This window comes from Mustela putorius, unplaced genomic scaffold, assembly GCF_011764305.1.
Source record: "Mustela putorius furo isolate JIRA1106 unplaced genomic scaffold, ASM1176430v1.1 tig00003901_pilon_pilon_pilon, whole genome shotgun sequence".
Lineage (NCBI taxonomy): Eukaryota > Metazoa > Chordata > Mammalia > Carnivora > Mustelidae > Mustela > Mustela putorius.
In genome coordinates, this window is record NW_025422049.1 from 3,588,614 (window position 1) to 3,610,089 (window position 21,476).

The window sequence follows — 21,476 nt, forward strand, 5'->3', positions numbered from 1 at the left end:
TTAAAAATTTATCAATATATTGTTAACACTTCTGTGTCAATAAAATATGTATACACACAAACACATGTGTGTATATGTATGTAGAGAGAGAGACATGTATCTCTCAAGTTGGGTGAAATGGTAGGGATTATTATAGGACATATTTCCTGCCCTATTGCCCAGCACCAAGTGTAGCCCATCAAGACATATAGTTAATTTTATAACTGTCATGAAGAAAGTCACGTGAGACATTAGAAAAATGACTGAGCTGAAAGTGAGGGGACTTGGATTCTAATCCTTGCTCTGCCACTAACCACAAATGTGACCCTGTGCAAGCCATTTTACCTCTCAGTCTGTTTCTTCAGGGTTGTTTGGAGGATTAAATGAAATGTGTATGTGAATGTTTCTGGTAAACTATAAAGGACTATTTTAGTATAAGAAATTTAAATTACTATAAAATATTTATATTGGTGAAAATTCCTTGAAATTGTGGGCATTTCATCTCAAAATGAGTGGTATATTGAACAATAATTGAATACTGTTAAGCTGGGACAGTCTTTGTGGGTGAGAATTCCATAGACCTTTAGGTATACACATTGTTAATTAAAAAATTCTTCATTAGCAACATAATATGATTGAAGTTTCAAGCAGACCTTTTAGGAGACTGACCCCATTATTCTTTGTGAATTGCAAAATGAAGTCTTTCATTCACAACCCCCATGCCTCCTCCCACCCCAGCCTCTCCTGTGTCTCTTCCTTTCCCTCATAGAAGGACTGCTTTGGAACTGCTTGTACATATGTTTGAAGGATAATTTGGCCTAATTTGTTTACAGGAATTACAAGGGTGACCTTTATTCAGCTGTCTCCTTTTTGATTCCCATAACTTCTGGATCTATCAAGGTATGTGCATTCTACACTGAAATTTACTTGGGGGAATTGAACATTTTGTTGCATACTGTGAAAGGAATGGAATGTTGTATTCATTGAGTGTCATATAGATGAAATGCATTATTTTAAACCCTTAAAATGGCCATGGTGTAGATAAGTTTGTGTCTGTGCTCCATAACTGTTAAGAGAGTTTTTGCAAAATCTAATATGCAAACTATCCTACATATTTGAATGAAACTGTGACCTTTTCTATATACAGCTGCTAAAACCAAGAGACTCCTTCACTAATGGGTGTATCTGCAGAGTACAAGGACCAGTAGTGGCAAATGAGGATGTCTGGAAACTATTTAGTAGTTCTTGTTGACTGCAAATAAGCATGGCATTTCTCCATATTAATGGAAAAAAAAAATTCATTCAGAGAATTTTACAGACAAAATAAATATTTGTCTCCTGAAATGAATGTTTTAATTTTTTAGGAAATTCTCAAGTAAAATATCTGTATTGACATGGTATTGCATTCATTTAGTCACCCTTACGCCCTTCTTTTCATCCATCCCTCTACCAGTCTATATGCACAATTAATATTTATTGTGCAACTACTGGGCAAAAATTATTGTGCCTTTTATTTTTGTAAATGTACCAAAGTAGATAGAATTCATCTGGAATATTGAGAAAGCAATTGCTTCTCTATTCAGTACTCTAGTAGAAGGAATATGCAAGAAAATGTAGCAAGGTGGGGAGACTTTAGGTTAATCAAAATCTAAACTTACCTGAAAGACTTCCCTCATTGACTTTCATTCTTACTAAAAATACTGGTCGAAAAAAAAAAAAAATTGGTCAGGGCGCCTTGGTGGCTCAGTGGATTAAAGCCTCTGCCTTCAGCTCCAGTCATCCCTGGGTCCTGAGATGGAGCCCCGCATTGGGCTCTCTGCTCGATGGGGAGCCTGCTTCCCCCTCTCTCTGTCTGCCTGCCTCTCTGCCTACTTGTGATCTCTGTCAAATACACAAATAAAATCTTTTTTTAAAAAAAGAAAAGATTATTTTTAAAAATTGGTCAATATTCGGTATGTAGTAAGAAATAGAGAATATTAGTTTTTTCCTTTGGTACCTATATTTGGTAGTACTACACATTATTCAAATATGATTCTCATCCCAACTTGTAAAGAAGTCAAAAGGATGATCTGAATTTTTGATAAGTCTTTGGAATCACTTGATACTTTAAAGTATGTAAAACAATGAGATTACATAAATAATGAAACACTTAAAATCTTGGAATTTGCATTGTCAATTGAAAATATAGTACAAATATGTTAAGTTTTTCTTTTTTTTAATTGGGTTCCAGTTAATTGAGATTAGTCTGTAATGGGAATTTCAAATGGATTTGTCAGTTTTAACAATGCATGTAGTTCCATTTGCTATTCTTCTTGAGGTACTGCCTTTAGGGAATTGCTGGAAAGTTTTGATCGCTATAGGAAAAAAAGTATCAGAAAATAAATGACAGAATAAAAAAGAAATTCACTAAGGAAGGAAGTCAAGATTTTTGTCTTTTGTATCATTTGTGAAAATAAGGCTCTTAATTTGGGAATTGTGAGTCTGCCAGTGTGTAATATTAACTGAAAGGTATTTTTTCATACTTAAGAAGGCTTAAGTATGTGAAAAATGATAGTCTTCTTAATCTTATGTGAATGAATAGATCAGAATGGAGGAAAAATGCCTAAAAGGCCGAAAGAATGCACATTTATGAAAATAATTGGCACTAAATATTTAAAAGGTTCAGAGAGCAGCTAGTTTTCCTCCCTTAGAGAGACAACATGGTATATTAGAAAAGCTTTTGCCTGTTAATCAGAAAATCTGGGCTCTGCTCCCAGTCTTATACTGCTGATATGGTCCTCCTCGGGTCACTTTTCCACTCTGAGCCTTGGTTTTCTCATATCTATAATAAAAACTTTGGATAGCTCTAACTTTCTTACTCCTCAGTCTATGATTTTTGGGAAGTTAAGGACTCCTCAAGTGTGCAAAATGGAATCAAGGCCATAAAACTGGAATACATATATCAGTTGTTAAAAAGATTTCTGCTTATTTAAGTGTTTTAGTGCATTGGTGATAGACATTTATTTATGTTTTATGTTAAAGTAATTGTGTTTCCTGGGGCACCTGGGTGGCTCAGTAGGTTAAGCCTCTGCCTTTAGCTCAGGTCATGACCCCAGGGTCATGGGATCGAGCCCCACATTGGGCTCTCTGCTCAGCAGGGAGCCTGCTTCTCCCCACTCTCTCTGCCTGCCTCTCTGCCTATTTGTGATCTCTGTCTGTCAAATAAATAAATAAAATCTTAAAAAAAAGTAATTGTGTTTCCTAACACCACTGCCCCCCACCACATACATACCAGTATTGGCATTATAATAAATAGAGTCAAGTAGAAGTTTAGTTAGTAGTCTTATTTTTTCCTCCTTGATAAAAATGCTTAACTTTGGAATGCTGATGTGCTGTTCCTCATTAAGTCTCTTGAAATTCAGCAAAACTCTATGTTTTATCCCTCTTGCAAGGTGGTCATTCAAGGTCAAGCATCTCTCTGTAACTTGGACTAGCCAAGTGCATAACCGGATGGGTTCAGACTCCAGTGCTTTCAGTCTGGCATCCTTCATGAGCACTGAGTTCATATTAAAGGATTTAAAATATATTCTTCTTCATCTACATATCACAGCAATAACAACCTAGGCATAGGACAGTGCCTGGGAGCAAATAACCACTTGGAGTTAATGATCTGAGGGGCAGCTGAAGGACCATTGATTCTTCCTAGTCAGTCCTTCATCCCTATAAAATGCCTAGTCCTGAGATGGCAAGCCTTCAGTAATTTTTCTGTCTCACATCAGATAGAGTAGTGGCCATAAATAATAGCATTTAATACATAATAATGAGATGTTTTAATGCAATAAAATATCAACAATTCTAGTACCATACAGAGATGGCTATTGTGATCAAACCAAAAGGAGTGGAAAATGAAGTTCATGAATCATAATATTTTAGAAGTGACTTTCCCTTTATTGATTTGAAATGAAATATAAGAATTCATATGGTTTAGGGGAGCAGTTCCCTTTTATTTTTTGCTTATTCTACTGATGAATGATCCATATTAGAAATAATTTTAAAAATGCCTCTGACATCTATTTCAAATAGATTTTTAAAATAGTGTATGTTCAGCTTCCCCCTCCCTTTTTGGCACTAGATTCAACTTTCAAGATATGCACAGCTTTGAACTAAGTAACAAATATAATTCTACAATTTTTTTTCCCAGAAGAAACATTTTTCACTTATTTATTACTGTGACAAACAAAAATTCCTATAGTGTGCCAGGCATGGTAAGGGCCATGGTCCCCAACCACAGGCTCATGGTAGAGAGGTGAGGCCTGACTTATATACAGAGAAATAAAATAATCGTTATAGGTGGGGAATGCATATGAATTTACTTACTCATACTATTCATATTATATATTTTAATTACAAATATTCACATATCAGAACCTACTCAGTAGGGTAATGAGATATATAATCTCAAATAGCTTCCCACTCAAAAGTCTTTAGGAAACACTGGTCATGGTAGGCAGAATGGCCTCCCAAAGATGTCCATGTCCTAATCCCTGGAATCTGTGAATCTGTTGCATCACATGACAAAGAGGAATTAAGATTGCAGATAGAATTAAGGTTGCTATTCAGTTGACCCTATTTTAGATTATCCTGGTTCACTGGGTGGACTCATTTTAATCATAAGGGGCCTCAAAAGTGTAAGAGGGAGGCAGATGTGAGAACCAGAGAGAGTGCAGCTTGAGAAGAGCTCAGCCGGCATTGCTGGCTTTTAAGACAGTGGCCATGAGCCAAGAAATGGGGGTGGCCTCTCGAAGCTGGAAAGGGTAATGAAAAGGATTATCCCCACAACCTCTAGAAAGGAACACAGCCCTGCCAACACCTGCACTGTAGTCCATCAAGACTCATTTCAGATTTCTAACTTCCAGAACCATAAGATAAATCTGGATTATTTTATGCCACAGAGTCTGTGGTAGTTCATTATAGTGGCAACAGAGAAGTAGTACACTGGGTTTTAACCAGAACAGAAAATCTGCAGCAGAGTCTCTAGTAGCAGTCATGATTGCTGAAAGGCATGGTTTATTTTGATCTTGGAGCACAGAGATGTTTGTCTATGACCGTTTTTGTTTTTTCTGGATATGCATTATCGGCCCCAACTTTAGAAGTACAACCATTTATGAGATCCCTAAAATCCTGCTGATTGTGTCAAGAAGAATATAGCCTTCTTTCTCTCTCCTTCTATGGACCATTTAGGTCCCTTTATTTCATCCCCTTGTCCCTCATCCCTCTGCCTTGATGTCTACGATGCAAGGTTTGTGGATAGGTGAAAAGTAGAAAGTTACCTTTCTTTCATGGGACACCTACAGCAGCAAGAAAGATATGGGCACTACTATCCTAATAAATTATCTTGATGTGGGTTTTATGACAAGCATAAAATTGGGAATTGAATACAGTATGAAACAGGAGTCTCAAGCTAGTGGCCTACTATTCAGGATCAGTCTTTAAATATGTTTTATTTGCAACCCAGAGCTCTTCTTTTCCTCTCTTCCTCCCCTCTGCTTCCTTTTTTTAAGATTATACCTTGAGTGTACCCTGTTCCATTCCACACTGTCTGCCACCCCCTTTTGTCTTATTCCTTGCTTACCTAACTCGTGTGTTGTGAGCCTGGGCCCTGTGCTATATATATAGAGGTTAGGTGCATATGCTTTGGGGTTTAAGTAGATAAGGTGATCCAATTCTGCCACATATTTGCTATACAACTTGGGCAAGTAGATTAAATATAATCTTTCCAAACCTTAGTCTCCTCATCTTTAAAATGGGGATTATAACACTTATCATGATGAGCACTACATTATGTATAGAATTGTTGTATCATTACATTGTATACCTGAAACTAATATACCATTGTATACTAGTTATACTTAAAATAAAAGGAGGATAATAATTATACCTCATACTTCATAAACTTGTGAGGTTTAAGATGGCACTTTACACAATGATTGCATATAACATAGATCAGCTATTACTCTCACTGCTGTTATTGCCACTGTGAGAGCACAGAGAAAAGTTAATCAATTGGATCTAGCAGAGGGATGAGAAGCAGACATCTGAAAAGTCTTCATGCAGAAGGTGGTGCTAGTAATACTGGAGCCATCCTAAAAGTGTGGATTGATAGGAGATAGGGAACAGAAATTTGGTATTATCTGGTGAACAAATAGCAAGGATGGGCAGATGTTCTAAGCAAAAGAAGCAGTGAAACAGAAACATTCAATAGTCCTTAGAGAAGCTGCATTCTTTCTATATAGGTAAAGGTGATGTGGAAGGTAAGCATGAGAGAAGATGAGGCTGGAGAGGTAGCCTGGAGATAGATAAAGATGGACTTCTATGTCCTAAGGAGCATCTCCTTTCTCTTGTTGGCCAATGGTTTTGTAAAGCTACTTGTGAAATTTGAAGTTTGGTCTACTACCCACTGAGCCTCTGTATTGCCTGAGAGCAACCCTGGAAACAAATTAACTTCAGAACACAGTTTAAAAACCATTTCTATAGGCATAGAGGAGCTAGGGAAGGATACTAATATTCACATTTGTGATATGGAGGGTTCACTTTGGTGATAGTATAAAGGATGGCTTGGAGGGTGCAATATTGAAGGCCAGGGAACCAATTAAGAGACTGTTGCCATAGGCCAGATGAGATGATGAGGGCCAGGTGGCAGTTGACAGTGGGAATGATGATAAAGAGATGGATTTGAACAGTGATTCTCAAACTTGAATGTACATCAGAATCACTTGGAGGGCCTGCTAAGTTGCAAATTGCTAGAACCTTTCCCCTAGTTTATGTTTCAGTGCATCTAGGGTGGGGCCCAGGAATTTGCATCTCTTTTTATTTTTCAAGATTTTGTTTATTTATTGAGAGATAGAGCATGAGCAGAAGGAGGAGCAGAGAGAGAGGGAGAGAGAATCCCAGGCAGACTCCTCTTGAGCTCAGAGCTTGAAGACCTGAGGCTAAATCAAGAGTTGGATCCTTAACTGACTGAGCCTGCCAGGTGCCCCAAGAATTTGTATTTCTTTATTTTAATTTTAATTTTGTTTATTTAATTATTAATTTGAGAGAGAGAGGAAGAACAAGCAGGGGGAGGGCAGAGGGAGAGGAAGAAGCAGGTTCCCCGCTGAGCAGGGAGCCTGATGTGGGGTTTGATCCCAGGATCCTGAGATGATGATCTGAGCCAAAGGCAGAGGCTTAACCCACTTAACCCAGGTGCTCCTGGTTGCTACATTCTTTTTTTTTTAAAGATTTTATTTATTTATTTGACAGATAGAGATCACAGGTAGGCAGAGAGAGAGAGAGGAGGAAGCAGGCTCCCTGATGAGCAGAGAGCCCAATGTGGGGCTCAATCCCAGGACCCTGGGACCATGACCGGAGCCGAAGGCAGAGGCTTTAACCCACTGAGCCACCCAGGCGCCCCTGGTTGCTACATTCTTAAAGGGTTTTTAAAATCCTGTTCCACTTAACTTCTGTGATAGTTTTCATTTCAATGAAAATTTGAGGATTTTTAGAGGGAGCCTGATAAGAAGCTACTGGTCACAATCAAGAACATACTTTATATACAGTGTAAAATGTGCCATCTGAAGTTTCTTGCATGTTTCAGGAGAAATTCTTTTAAGACTCAGATATTTTTAAGATGATAGCATTTCATCCTCATTTCTTTAAGTAGATAAAGTTAAACTGTCTTGGGCTCATCTCTCTCCCACCCATATCCTTTACTCTGGTAACTAACTTTCTGCATCAATAATTACCGTATTTTGTTTTTGAAACTAGTAAAGACACGTTCCGCTAATATCGAGTAGCTTCAAGTATCTTCAGATTCATGTCCTATACTTCAGTTTGTAGATCTAAAAGGTATATAATATGTCTCATAAGAATATGATTCTTTTTAAAAAAAAAAAAGATTTTATTTATTTATTTGACAGAGATCACAAGAAGGCAGAGAGGCAGGCAGAGAGAGAGAGCAGGGGAGGGAGGCTCCCTGCTGAGCAGAGAGTCCAATGCTGACCTCGATCCCAGGACCCTGGGATCATGACCTGAGCTGAAGGCAGAGGCTTTAGCCTACTGACCCATCCAAGTGCCCCAAGAATTTGAATATCTAACAAGTTTCCAGGGAATGCTGATGCCACAGGTCCAGGAATGACACTTTGAGCACCATTAGATTTGGCATATGCTAATTGGCATAGGTCACTCATTAGATATAAGAAGTGAGAGAAAGGTTTCTGGCTTGGGAGACTGGGTAGATGGTAATATCACTCAGTATTACTGAGTTCAAGTTGAAACTGAGTTGAAAAAAATTTTTTGTGGCCTTAGGGTCAGCTAAAAATTTTTAAACATGATTTGTAATCAGATCCTTGGCCCTTTTCTGGATATCTTGACACTGTTCTTTTGTAATGGTTGTTCCCACCCCACATCACCCCTACTCCTACCCAACTTCTATTCATCTGCTTTGGTGCCATTCGCCTTCAGGGAGTGAAAGTACAGATTTTGGCCTTCATGGGGGGAAAAGGGGGGCATAGATGAGGATAATGAGTTCCATTTTATACCTGTTGAGTTTGAGGAGCATATGAAACATTTAAATGATAGAATCTCAGAAAAATAATTTAGGCTTCAGTTTTTGTTATTCTGAATTTAAGAAAAGTCTATCTCCTTATTTCAGTTTGGTCATCATCTTCTCATTATGCAAAACCAGAATAGTCAAGACATAGGTCCAAATGTAGTTAGATTGAACTTTTAGTGTTTGTGTAGTTAATCCTTTAAGGATATCTGAGTGTTAAATTTTCTCATAGCTGACAATCATCCTTTTTATAGTATAGATCAGTGAATCCAAAACATGTTCATTTTAAAATTCCCCTTGAACATTCCAGTGACCTAGCTTTCTCTACTGATTCACCAAAAAGAAAAATCAAAGTACGGCAGAATATCCATGCTGTTCAGTAGGGGAGAGTAAGAGAGTATCATGTAGGTTGCCAGTTTTTTATTTTTTCTTTTCTTTTTTTGTGTATGGCCTATTTCACTAATGGTCAGATTTTACACCAAAGGTACAAGCCATCTCTCTAGGTTTGAGAGTAGGCAATGAAAAGATCTTTCAACAGGATAAAGTACCTACATGCAATGGTGAGATGAGGAATAAAACAGGGCCTAATAGACTTTAGTGAAGCAGTAGAAGTGGATACCTAAGCAAGAAGAATGAAACAGAATGACTTGATTTTGTTGCAAGGGGGCAGTTTGAACGTTTCTGGCATATGGTATATCCTTACAGATTAGATGATAGATTGATAAATTCAGAGATTGACAGATCAATAATCGATAGATTGATAGATCAATGGATAGATATGGATTCTCAATTAAGTTGTCAGCTCATACTTCCATGAAAGTGTAGAATCATCCTTAATGTGTGGGCAGAAATGTGGTAAGGTGTTCAATTTTATCCACTTACTGCCATAAACTTCCTTGAAAAGATACATTTAACTGTGCCATCATTCTCTTTTGGAGTCTACTCATCTTAGTGACTGATTACATACTTGTATTTTGTGGGTAGGACAACCATTCATAACACTTCCATCTGCAAGACACATAATGAAACTTAACTTGTAGATTGCATTCATTTTCTTGAAGCATTTAGCTCTGATCTTTTAAGGAAAATGGAAACATTGCTCGGTTGGTACTTAGTCCTCAACCTTAGGCGGGGGGAAATACAGAAAAACAACCATAAAACTGAAAACAAAGCCGTAGGCTTTTGCTAAGTGTTTATAGATAAGCCATAATCTGAAATGCATATGTATTTGCCAACAAGAAGTCCCACATTAGATGTTTAGGAAATGGGTTCAGAGTTAATAGAAATGGCTTTTGTGGTTTCTGGAAAATCTCTGAGCAGAACTTCTTTAGGGGTGTTATTTCAGCCCCATGATATTGCTATCCTGATGGCTGAATGCAGCAAGTGTCTTTTGGTTGAGGCAAAGTCCAGCCCTCCATTTCACCTTAATAAATTTGAAATCACTATGTCTTCAGCCTGACACACTTCCAAAGTATATTGAAAATCACTATATATTCTTTTTTAAAAAGCTGAAGAAAAGTGGAAAAAAAAACAATGACAAAAATTCTGAAATAAGTAAAAAGCGGTAATGTACTCACATGCCATGTGTGGCACAGTATCTGAAGTAGCCAGGGTTCTTTCTATAGGGTAGTCATTGAATTGCTGACCTTCACGTTTTGTCCTGTATTTGCTAGATGTCTGACAAATGTCAGATGAAACTGTTCAACTTACATGATTTTAAATGGCTGTTTTCCAAGAACACATCAGCTACCTATTTTATCCCAGACGTATGTATACTACTGCATGGGAACCTCAATTTTGAAAGATACACTTTAACTGACATGGCTGGCTATCACTGTGGGTGACAGATGACTGATTTTGTTCTCTTATTTGCAACACTCTCACCTGGTTAAATGGGGAGGGTATAATTCATAGTGTATGCTGCAAACCTCTAATGATAAATTAACACTGTGAGTTTTCAATGCCCTTTTTAGTTTTATTTAATTTTACACCCTTCTTTGTTCAAAAGCACCTTGATTGATGCTTGAATAGTTCGTATAGTGTATGAACACAAAATGAAAGATGCACTTGTGGGCATGCCTTGATCCAAGCTTACATCTACATACTGTATGATGTGAGTACCATCTCTGAGTACTAATTTGGGCTTTAATCACAAGAAAACACACAACATTACTATTCATTTTGCTGTTCACAATAGTGTGAGGAGGCAGAGGAAGGAGCTCAAAGAAGATTGGTAATTCTAAGAAAGGCTGATTTCCAGTTAAGTACATTTTCGTAAGTCATTTTGTCATTTGGTAAACACACGATGATTATTCCTTCAGACAGATGAAATATTCATTAGGAAGAGAAGTGAGGAAATCACAGTGCTATTAAAGAGTCGCAAGGGAGTGGGAGACCTGTCAAGAACATTCTGACCCCAGAAAAAAGAAATCAGAATTGCCACAGAGAGGGACCACAGAATGCAAACTTTTTTAAAGGTTATTTCCATAAAGTCTGAGGAAATCTTGGCCTCCATTAAGATTTTTGTCCCTGAGAGCCTAAACTGTAAGTATGGTATCTGCTTTGTCTGCAGAATAAAAAAGGAGATCTTCGCTTAATCATTATCTTGGGAGCTGAACATCCTGCTACATTTGAATAAAAATGCCTACTTCATTACTGATGGGAACAGAGAGTTCGGGGTACCAAATGATTTACAGTAGAGCTTACTGACAGGGTTACCTTATAAATGAACAGGCTGTTTAAAGAATACTGGTTGTTAATGTGTTTATTATCAAAGGAAGTCTTGCTGACAATAATGCCCACAAATTCTAAAAAATTTACCAAATGAATGCTGTCTATTAAAAAGCAGGTTTGTTATGCCTTTAGGTAAAGTGGGAAAGGATGACGTAGAAAATAGAACTGTGATGTGTCAACAGTATCATCAGCTTTCCTTTCTCTCATGAAATCTCTTAAAAATGATGAGAAACAGAGCTATGAAATAACTGAGCTTCAGGGGACCTTGAGAAATCATTTGCTCTAGGCTTTTGCTTTCAAGAATGTGAATGTCTACACAAAGGGTTTAGGGAGTCATGTCGTCAGGCTGAGTGTAGTATTCTTTATTTTAGCAAATATATATAGCAATTTATGTGTCAGGCACTGTTCTTAAGTGCTTTATAAATATTAACTGGGCAAATCTGTCACAGCACTGATTTTTCCCTCCTTTCTTATTCTTTCTGCTTGTTTTTTCTCTCTGTATCTTTTCCTGTTCCCTTTTTCCATTATTTGTTTCTTAGTTTTGCCATTGGCCCTCCTCAGCACTGTTCCGGGCTTGTCAGGCCCTCCAGTTAGACTATTGAACTCTAGTATAAACCCCCTTTTTTTCCCTCATTGCTTTTAAGAATGTCATAGAATTTAAGTCAGATTTCTTATTGAAATCAAAATATTTTACCATTTTGCCTTCATCTTGTCATTTTATCCTGGAAGGAAATAAAACTGGCCTAGAAAAATTTGATATCCGCATAACATTGATAGTTATTTCCAGTGTTTTAAGATCATTTCTTTAATGATATTACTTTTGGATAAGATTGGAATTGGAATGGGGATTGCATATAGACCATTCCTCAAATAATTTCCCATTTAAAATTTCCAGTTTGCCAAACCACATGAGCATCTTCTCTCTCTCTCTTTTTCCTCATTCCTGACATTTGGCAAAAGAAGGTGAATAGGCTTTCTTCATTTTATGCTTTCTCTTCTCATTCTTGAGTTTGTGTTTTTTTATTTTATAAATGTTGATGTTCTTTATAAATGACTTCTCACCTTGTTCTTTCACTTTTCTGTCTAGGACATAGATAATCCCATGTGACTGACATACTTATATTTCAAATAATAGTAGATAATTTGGATTTTAGCTTATTTTTAAAAAAATTATATGGACTTTTCTATGTGTTGTTAATTGACATGAACATGTATATGTGAGAGAGATCTGGCAAGTTATGAATAATTGCTTTATGCCAAGGACTGTTCTATTTTAAACCTGTTATCTCACTTAATCCCCACAATAATTTTATGAAGCCTGTACTATTATCATCTCCATTTGTAAAGCTTAGAAGACTGAGGCCAAGAGAGGTTAAGTAATTTGGCTAAGGTCACTAAGTGTCATGGCCAGTATTCAAATAAGATCTGGGCTACTATTTTCGTATATCTCTATTTGTTCTGAAATCCGTTAAGAGAAGAATCCTGTTTTCTTTTTAATCTGACTTATGTTTATTGTTTGGGTGCCCTAATTTAGGAATTCCCAAGTTAAGACGTCTGAATCTTAGACTGGACCTTAAATTTGGCAACAGAATTGCAGACACCTGCACGGAGAGTGTTCTTACTGTGGAATACTTCAACTAAAGGATCCTAATGTGACCCCTCTCAAGAATGATGTTAGTATATATTCTAAAATATAATCTTGAAATGTTGCAGTAGCCAGGATGTCTGGGTGACTCAGTGGGTTAAGCCTCCAACTCTTGATTTTGGCTCAGAGCATGATCTCAGAGTTGTGAGACCGTGCCTTGCATCGGGCTCAATGCTGAGTGTAAAGCCTGCCTGAGATTCTCTCTCTCTCTCTCTCTCTCTGATCTGCGCCCCCTCCAAATGTTTCCAGTAGCCAAAATCGATTGATCAATCAGTGGATAGATAAGGTAAATCAGAGAAACCTGATTTTCTGGTATCCCCTCATCCTGTGCCTATCTATATTGCCACTCTGAGAGGAGCTTGTCTTCTCTTTGGTATCGATGTTATTCATTTCCTGTGAATCTTCCTTGAGAAAAGAAACTGGAGGTTTCCTCCTGGATTATTTTCTGTTTTCTGTATTCAAACTGTGTATATATTCAAGATCCATTACTTGTTTTCTTCCCTCTACCTTTTCTTCCTTGGGGATTTCATCTACATTTATGACTTTAACTGGTATTTCTTACATATATGAATTTTAAAACCTATTTCTTTCACTATAGTCCCATACCTCCAACTTCTTGCCACATGCATATACTTGGATATTCTGCTGATGTCTGAAATTCATCATATTTCTCAAGGTGAGCACATCGTCTTTTCAAGGTTGGATCCCTTGTCCACCTTCTCAGTTTCTGTCAGTGATACTATCATTCTTCCAGCTACCCAGGCTTAAAGCCTTGGGTTTTCTTTGCCCCATCTTGTACTTTGCCTTCCATATATAATCTGTCATTATGTCCCACAGTACTTCATAATGTCTTTCACTTCCCTCCTTTTTTTGTATCACTGTTATGAGATTTACTTCTAGTTTAGACAATTTAATATCATGCTCATTAATTCCCTCCTAAAGCTTAGTGTATTTCCTTGCCCACAGCAGGAACTTGGTGTGTTTTGGTCTGTGACTGACTGAGGAACAAGTTACTTCCTCACTCCAGCAGCAGTGAGCAAATCACTTTTGGAAACAGAGTTTTTGGAGTCCATGTTTTCCTGCATGTGTGTAGTATCCCTTTGGTAGCCAGATGTAAATATGTTATTAGGGTTGATATTGTATATCTGTCTTTCATGAGCTACTAGAAGGAAAAGGACTTAAATTGATCCTGAATTAATGACTTCCAAAGTTTAGAAGGACAATCAGTGCATTTTATCCAGTAAGAGTGGGATAATAAGCTCCATGATGATGGAGGCTGGGTAGACTTTATTTACTGCCAGATTCCAGCACCTAGCTCTGTCCCTAGCATGTAGTAGGTACTTTCAAATATGTGTTGAATGAATTAATATATAAATGCAATGATGGTGATAACTGTGTTGCCCCCAAACAGGAGAAAAGAAATCTTCTGCTGACTTGTCTTATTCCCTCTAATGTATTAGATTGAGGGGATGATACCCAACATACTGAGTTTTTTCCACATAGTCTTATCTTTAAGACAATAATTGAATCTTTAAGTAAAATTTATGTCCATGCTAAATTACGCTTCTTGTGGGATATCATGGCATTATTCTACTTGAGCACCACAAATTATATTGATGGGGTAAAATATGTTTTCATGTCTATTTGTAAAATGTGGAATATTATTGAATTACTTTGAGTGTCATGTTTGAGATGAGTTTAGGCTGGTTTCTTTGCATTTGACACATTTCAGTCTGTCATCCTGTCCTTAGAGATGTTGAAAATTAAATGGGGATACTTAAATAATTTAATTTATAAGCTTGCTTACAGCTATGTGGTTTATCAAGCCAGATGTCGGTAGCCTCACTTTCTTGCAGCTCAGATGCTGCCAGACATAAATTAAAATTGTTTCTGCATGTCGGAGATTAGCATGTAGAAAAGGAAACTTTCTCTCAGATAGCCAGTCTCAATGTAGTCTCTGCAGGACATTGCCTTTTTTTCTTAGTCATTGACTAATTTTGAAAAAGAAGAAGAAGGAGAAGAAAAGAGTATAACTCATTCATAAAATAAGCTTATTTATATTTCTGGGGAAATCCAGTGCCCTGTGCATATGATGATGTAACTCACTTCTCGGTAACACAAAGTCTATAATAGAGATGTCATTCTAGTTTCACGCCTCCCCCTCCCCAGAAGCCATTTTATGTTGTTGTTTAAATGCAGTAGATTTACTCAAGTTTTTATGGCTATACTGTCAACATTTCCAGTTTCTCTTTTAAAAATTGGTCTAGACAATGTTTTAGCAGGGTGTTTTTCCTAGCAAGCAAGTAGGCATCTGAGTTCATCTCCCACACAAACAGAAAATAAACAGTCTCTGTGTAATTTAAATGAGGTGTTGTAGGAGATGACTCCAGTGCATAGAAACAAGGAAGGATTTCTCTCCCCTCTCTGCCTGCATTCACCATGGAACCTTGGGTAAGTCAGTTGCTCTATCTAGGTTTACTTCTTCTTATATAAATGAGGAGTTAAGGCTGAATCATCTGTGTTTCCTCGCATGCTCTAGAATTCTTTGAGATGTTTTTAAGTCTTAGGTGGCCTTTATTTCAACTCTTTTTGCATGGTTAAATTCTTTCCAACCTTTAAGACCCATGAAATAATCCAAGCTGCATGACTCTAAGTTGACTTTCCCATTTTTTAAAAAATTCCTACAACATTTATATAGACAGAATGCAGAGTTTTGCATGTTTGTATAGTCATATTCTTTTTTTTGTGCATTAAAATTATCTCCACAATTATCAAGGGTCTTGAGTATAGGAACAATGTCTTGTACTTCTCCTGTTTCCTTCGTTAAATCCATTACATTATGAATTACATAAAATTATTAATTGATTTGGATGAAATGTGAATTGCTTCTCACCTGGATTGAAAGAATTTGGGGTGTGAACAGAGAGAGCCTCTTTTCATGAAAGTTTGATTCATTTGGTAGCTAAAAAAGAGCATAGAGGTCTCCTGTGAAATTATTGCCCTAAAGCCCTTATACTGAAGTAATATCCCAGTCAAAAAGAATTTTTTCTGGGTCTTTAGATCTGGGGATTCCATTTGAGACAAACAAGTCCCTGTTTGGCAGGAAAGAGCTATTTTGGTCATTTTTCTTTTCTGGACCTCTAATATCAATTTTCTAATCCAATCCAGCCAACATAAATTGAGCACACACTATGTGTCATGTACTGTGATATACACTGTGATGGGCTAGAGGAAGATTGGTATGTGTAAAGATTGATAGGACAGGATTTTTGTCCTTGAGGGGTTCACAGTGTAGAAGTTGGGGTATAATTGACACAAAAAGAAACAAGCAAAACCCCTTACAATATAATATAATAAGAACAGTAATAGAGGTACATATGAAGTGATATGGAACCAGAAACAAGGAAGCTTCTGACTGTATCTCATGTTTTATGTCTAGGAATATACTACAGAAAGATGACATTTATTTGGGCTTTAGAAAATAACTAGGAATTTGGCTGTTAGGAAAGGTAAGGAAGTGAATCTAAGGTGGATATATTAAAGTAAGTAAAATATAAAGGCATGCAGTCTATAGTATGTCTGAGAAGGGCCCATCTGATATGGCTAAATTGCATGATGTTTAGGGAAAACATTTCAGAAGAAAGGACTGGAGGAGCAGGCCAGATTCCTGGCTTATTACTGATCATCCAAGTTCATTTAATTCCCTAGAGAATATATATCCTTGAGCATTTTCTAAAAGTAATGAAGGCCATGGGGTGGGGGGAGACCGTATACAAGAGAAGCTTGTGGAAATATATTCCTTTCTGCCAGCAATTTTTCAGAGCCACCTTCTTCACCTGTCCTGTATATTCAAGACAGGTAGGTTATTTCTTTTCGTTTTTGTTTTTTGCTGCTGCTCTTGCATACCTATTAGGAATGAAGAGATTGTTTTAATTCATTTTAGGACTAATTAAAATAGGAAAAAATCCCGAGTATGCATCTGAAACTGAACTCTTACAACACAGAGCAGTACACAGCAACACACTCAGGCTTTGATACAATAGATACAGGAAACTTCTGAGCAAGTTGGGAATGTGGACCTTGCTTTCTTGTGTAACTTTTCCAATCTAGGTGGTGGTCAACACCGGTTCTTCCCTCAGGCAACCAGGGAATTTACATTTTCCTTCTTCCTTTGTGTCTGCTCCCCAGAAAACAAAGCCTACTCAGAAAAGGATCTGACAAACTTAGTCATTTGGCACCCTGAGCCACTTAAGGCCCTGGTGGGATGGTCTCCCAGTACTGTTTCTGTTTTCACAAGGGGAAGAAGGCCTTGCTGAACTTAAGAGGCTTTTCCTGGTAGTTACTACCCCAGCATTGAGAACAAGTCACTGATAACACTTCGTGGCCCTTTATCTTGTCCAATAATATTAAGCTACTTGAAGTCTGATATTTCTCACAACTGAAATATGAGAATATAGAGCTAAATTTTTATAATAAAAATGGAATGAATGATTGGATTCTCCAGGCTATTTCTCACATTTACCGTTTCCCTTTAAAATAGTGATTAAACAATATTTTAGCTGGAGAGAAAAAGAGAATAAGAACAAAAGAAAATTTAAAAAAAGGAAAGAAGAAATGATTTTCTGGCTTCTCTTACATATTGCTGAGTTTAAGAAACTGATTTTTGATTGGCAAGGAGAGTGTTAAGGTTTTGAATGGAAACGTAGCTATTAAAAGAACTGTATTTTACATAAGCAAATTAGCATGGGCTCAGAGTGTTTAGTTTTGAGATAAAAGTAAGTCTATTAAAAACTATCTAAGGGTCAGATTATTTCTCAGTTCCTTTAAAAGCAAAGCCATAGCCTGACTGAGAAGCAAATTAAGATAGAGGAAAATAATTCTGATTTATACCAGCCATGTGTGGCCACCATAACCAGTTTGTTAGTCAGTTCATTGTAATTGGATTTCTGAATTATTCTTTTTCATCCTACATTATTGCCATCTTTAAAAGGAATGTGGTCATTTTTTAGCTTCTTGCATTGATAAGTAGGTACACAACCCCCACTGTTTTTCATGTGTGTCTAATTTTTGCCACTCTGCTGAAAAATATGTGACAAAACAGAAGTCTGTATACTGCATTTTACTTCCTCAGTAGAAAACAGTTTCAGCAGGAGGTACAGTATAATACCTAGTGCTCACAAGTAGAAACTATTTATTTCAACCAGCTATTATGTCTGTGGTATCCTTGGCTGGGCACTAGACACTGGGAGAGAAACAAAGCAAAAGATGTGTCTTCTTCCCTCAAAGTGCTTATCCTCTAGGATGAGAAATAAGATCTGCACAAATGCAGGTATATTGATTTCCTATGGCTCTGTAGCAAATGAGCACAAACTGAGTGGCTTAAAACAATACCAATTACCTCTATTTCCGTAAGTCAGAAGTCTGGGCATGACTTAGATTTCTCTGCTCAGAGTCTCACAAGGGTCCAGTCAAGGTGTCTGGGTGTTGGCTGGGCTTGCTCTCATCTGGAGGCTAGGCTGGGGAAGGACCCATTTTCAACTCCCTTGGGTTGTTGGAAGAATTAACTTCTTTGCCCCTTTAGAGTTCATGGCAGTTTGGTACTTCTGATGAGGGAGCAGGAGGCTGGCTGATGACAAAGCAAGAGCTGGCGCCTTGCACCCCCCCACAGGTTCTGGGACTTCATCACTTCAAAGCCAGCCATGGTAGGAGAGAGAGTCTCTGCTGCTTCAAATCTCTAACTTCAGAGGTAACTTTAACCCTCTTGACAAAAAGGCCCTCCTGACAATATCTGACCCGCATAAGATAATCTCCCTTTCGATTTAGCTAAGGACAACAGATTTAGGGGCCCTAATTACACCTGAAAAATCCCTTTGCCTTTTCTAAATTCTATTCATTAGAAGCAAGTGATAAATGGGGAGAGGGAATTGCATAAAGATGTGACTTACTGAGTGTTATCTTAAGATGTGTTGGCCACGTACATCAAACACTAAATATAAGCATTAGCAATAAAAGTACCTTGGTACAGACAACAAATCTAAGTGGAAAGTAGTCACAGGAACTGAGGGGACAGAGAAAAAGGGTGATCCCTGCTTAGGAGTAGCTCATTTACTCAGCAAAAGTTTACTCTGCATTTACTATGTACCAGGCCTTGTGTTAAGCTTTGAGACTAAAGCAAATACTGAATGGCAAGTGCCTTAGGTTATTCTAGAAGATTCCAGAATCCTGTTAGATGTACTTAGCTGAAAAAGAGATACTAAAGAAATAGATGATAATAAATACATTTAATTATAGTTATGGGTTCCTTATATCTTGTTTTAGAGGTACAATACAGATACACATGTACACATACACACACATATATATACATACCTTGGGGTAGAAAATTGTAATAATCAAGACCAGGTTTGAAGATCTCACTACTGAGTCAATTCAGATAATGTGCCTGGGAAGCAAAGAAGCTTTTCTTATCAGTCAGTGAGTTTAGTATATTAAAGTTTATTCGAATATTTTTTTCGATTTATTACATATTGGATCTGAACACCAGCTGTACCACATACACAGAGCAAAGTCCCACTCCACTTTACCCAGGAATTCCTTAGATTAGTTAAGCAGGATAATGGAAAACAAGGGCTAAAACCTAAGGTCTATTATTCCAAATCCAGGGTTTTCTATATGATATTTATGACTTAACAATAAGGAAGTAGGATGGAGAAGAAAATTAATATAGAAAATAAAAGTATGTGGCACCTGGGTGGCTCAGTCGTTAAGCCTCTGCCTTTGGCTCAGGTCATGATCTCAGGGTCCTGGGATCGAGTCCCACATCGGGCTCTCTGCTCAGCAGGGAGCCTGCTTCCTCCTCTCTCTCTCTCTGCCTGCCTCTATGCCTACTTGTGATCTCTGTCTGTCAAATAAATAAATAAAATCTTAAAAAAAAAAAGAAAACAAAAGTATCCAGGTTCTCCAGTTGTAACTTGTAATGTGAAATTTCCCTTCTGTGTTTGGTGAACACTTTTTTCCCCCCTTATTCATTTTTAAGCCCCAAATCATAAGCCTGGAGTTCTTTATGGACTCAGAATACTTATACTCAGAAATTTAAGAAAATTAAAGTCAGTGTCCCTGGAACACTTTTTTTTTCCTTGTTCATTTTTAAGCCCCAAATCATAAACCTGGGGTTCTTTATGGACTCAGAATGCTTATACTCAGAAATTTAGGAAAATTAAAGTCATAGTCCCTGAAATGTGCCCTTGGACTCACCTAGAGGGACCACTTCCTAGGAATAAGCTCTACTGAGAGTCCAAACAAGCTTACCATTTTCACAAGGACTGTAATGATGTGAACATTGACCCATTGGGAATGAGAATTAAATCACCAAATAATTTTGTATAGGCTATTGTACAACTGATAGTTATGATAATAAATTTCAGGACGCTGCTGTCTGCTTGTTCAAATCCACTTTGGAATGTTTGCAGTTCACCCAGTTTTGCCCCAGATTTTGTGTTCTTAATTACTATTCAGGCTACTTTAAGCCAAATGTTTAGTCAGTTTTTCATTTTGTATCTTTACTGTCTACATTCAGGCTTCACATAGTATACTAGAGATACTGCTTGGTTATCTAAAGCTGCTAGACCCTGTCAATGGGAAAGTGTGCTGCACACTAATTCCTGAGAAAAATGGGCCTTGCTTCATATAGGTGTCTCATAAGTTAATTGCAAAGGGCCTCTCAGGATTCCACTGCAATATTTGCTTTCTGCAGGTGAAAATTGAAGATTAAACAACAGTGTCGTATCTGACCAAAGCTAACAGCCTCAAACCAAACTAGTTGTGGGGATTTGATTATAATAAAATGGAATTTAGGATTCCATTGTCATTTAAATACTCCCTAATATGCAGTTTTATTTGTCTTCACTTACTTGTATCTCATTTCACAGACACATTGAAGGTACAGTACCATTGTTGGTAGCCTGTTTCTCTAAAAATCTCTCCAGAAGATTAAATGTAAAGTTTTCTAGTACCTCAGTATTTAATATATTATAGTATAAACATAATGGACCTTTTATTTTTACACTATAAATACATTAGACTAGTAATTTCAGTCTTTGAATTTTAATTGCAAACTTTATTACTAACTAGCTGTGTGACATTGAGAAAGTCACATTACCTCTCTAGGTCTTGGTTTTCTGGTTTATTTCCCAAGGCTATAGTAATGAAATATCAAGATAGTGTACACAAATAATACTTTAAAGAAAACAAAGTGGGGGCGCCTGGGTGGCTCAGTGGGTTAAGCTGCTGCCTTCGGCTCAGGTCATGATCTCAGGGTCCTGGGATCGAGCCCCGCGTCGGGCTCCCTGCTCAGCAGGGAGCCTGCTTCCCTCTCTCTCTCTCTGCCTGCCTCTCTGCCTACTTGTGATCTCTCTCTGTGAAATAAATAAATAAAATCTTTAAAAAAAAAAGAAAAGAAAACAAAGGGCAGTGGACAGAGTAGTTATTAATAATAATAGCAACTGTTGGTAACTTGGTTGGCATTGTTGTTTAAATTCATTATATCATAAAACT

General features: G+C 37.3%; 1 protein-coding gene across 1 annotated transcript in view; it reads left to right on the plus strand.

Moving 5' to 3' along the window:
- Positions 1–21,476, plus strand: part of TENM1 (teneurin transmembrane protein 1) — a 797,330-nt gene that overhangs the window by 16,097 nt on the left and 759,757 nt on the right. Inside the window, exon 2 of the mRNA XM_045068252.1 lies at positions 813–879. The gene's annotated coding sequence lies outside the window, so the exon portion shown is untranslated. The remainder of the gene's footprint in view (positions 1–812; positions 880–21,476) is intronic.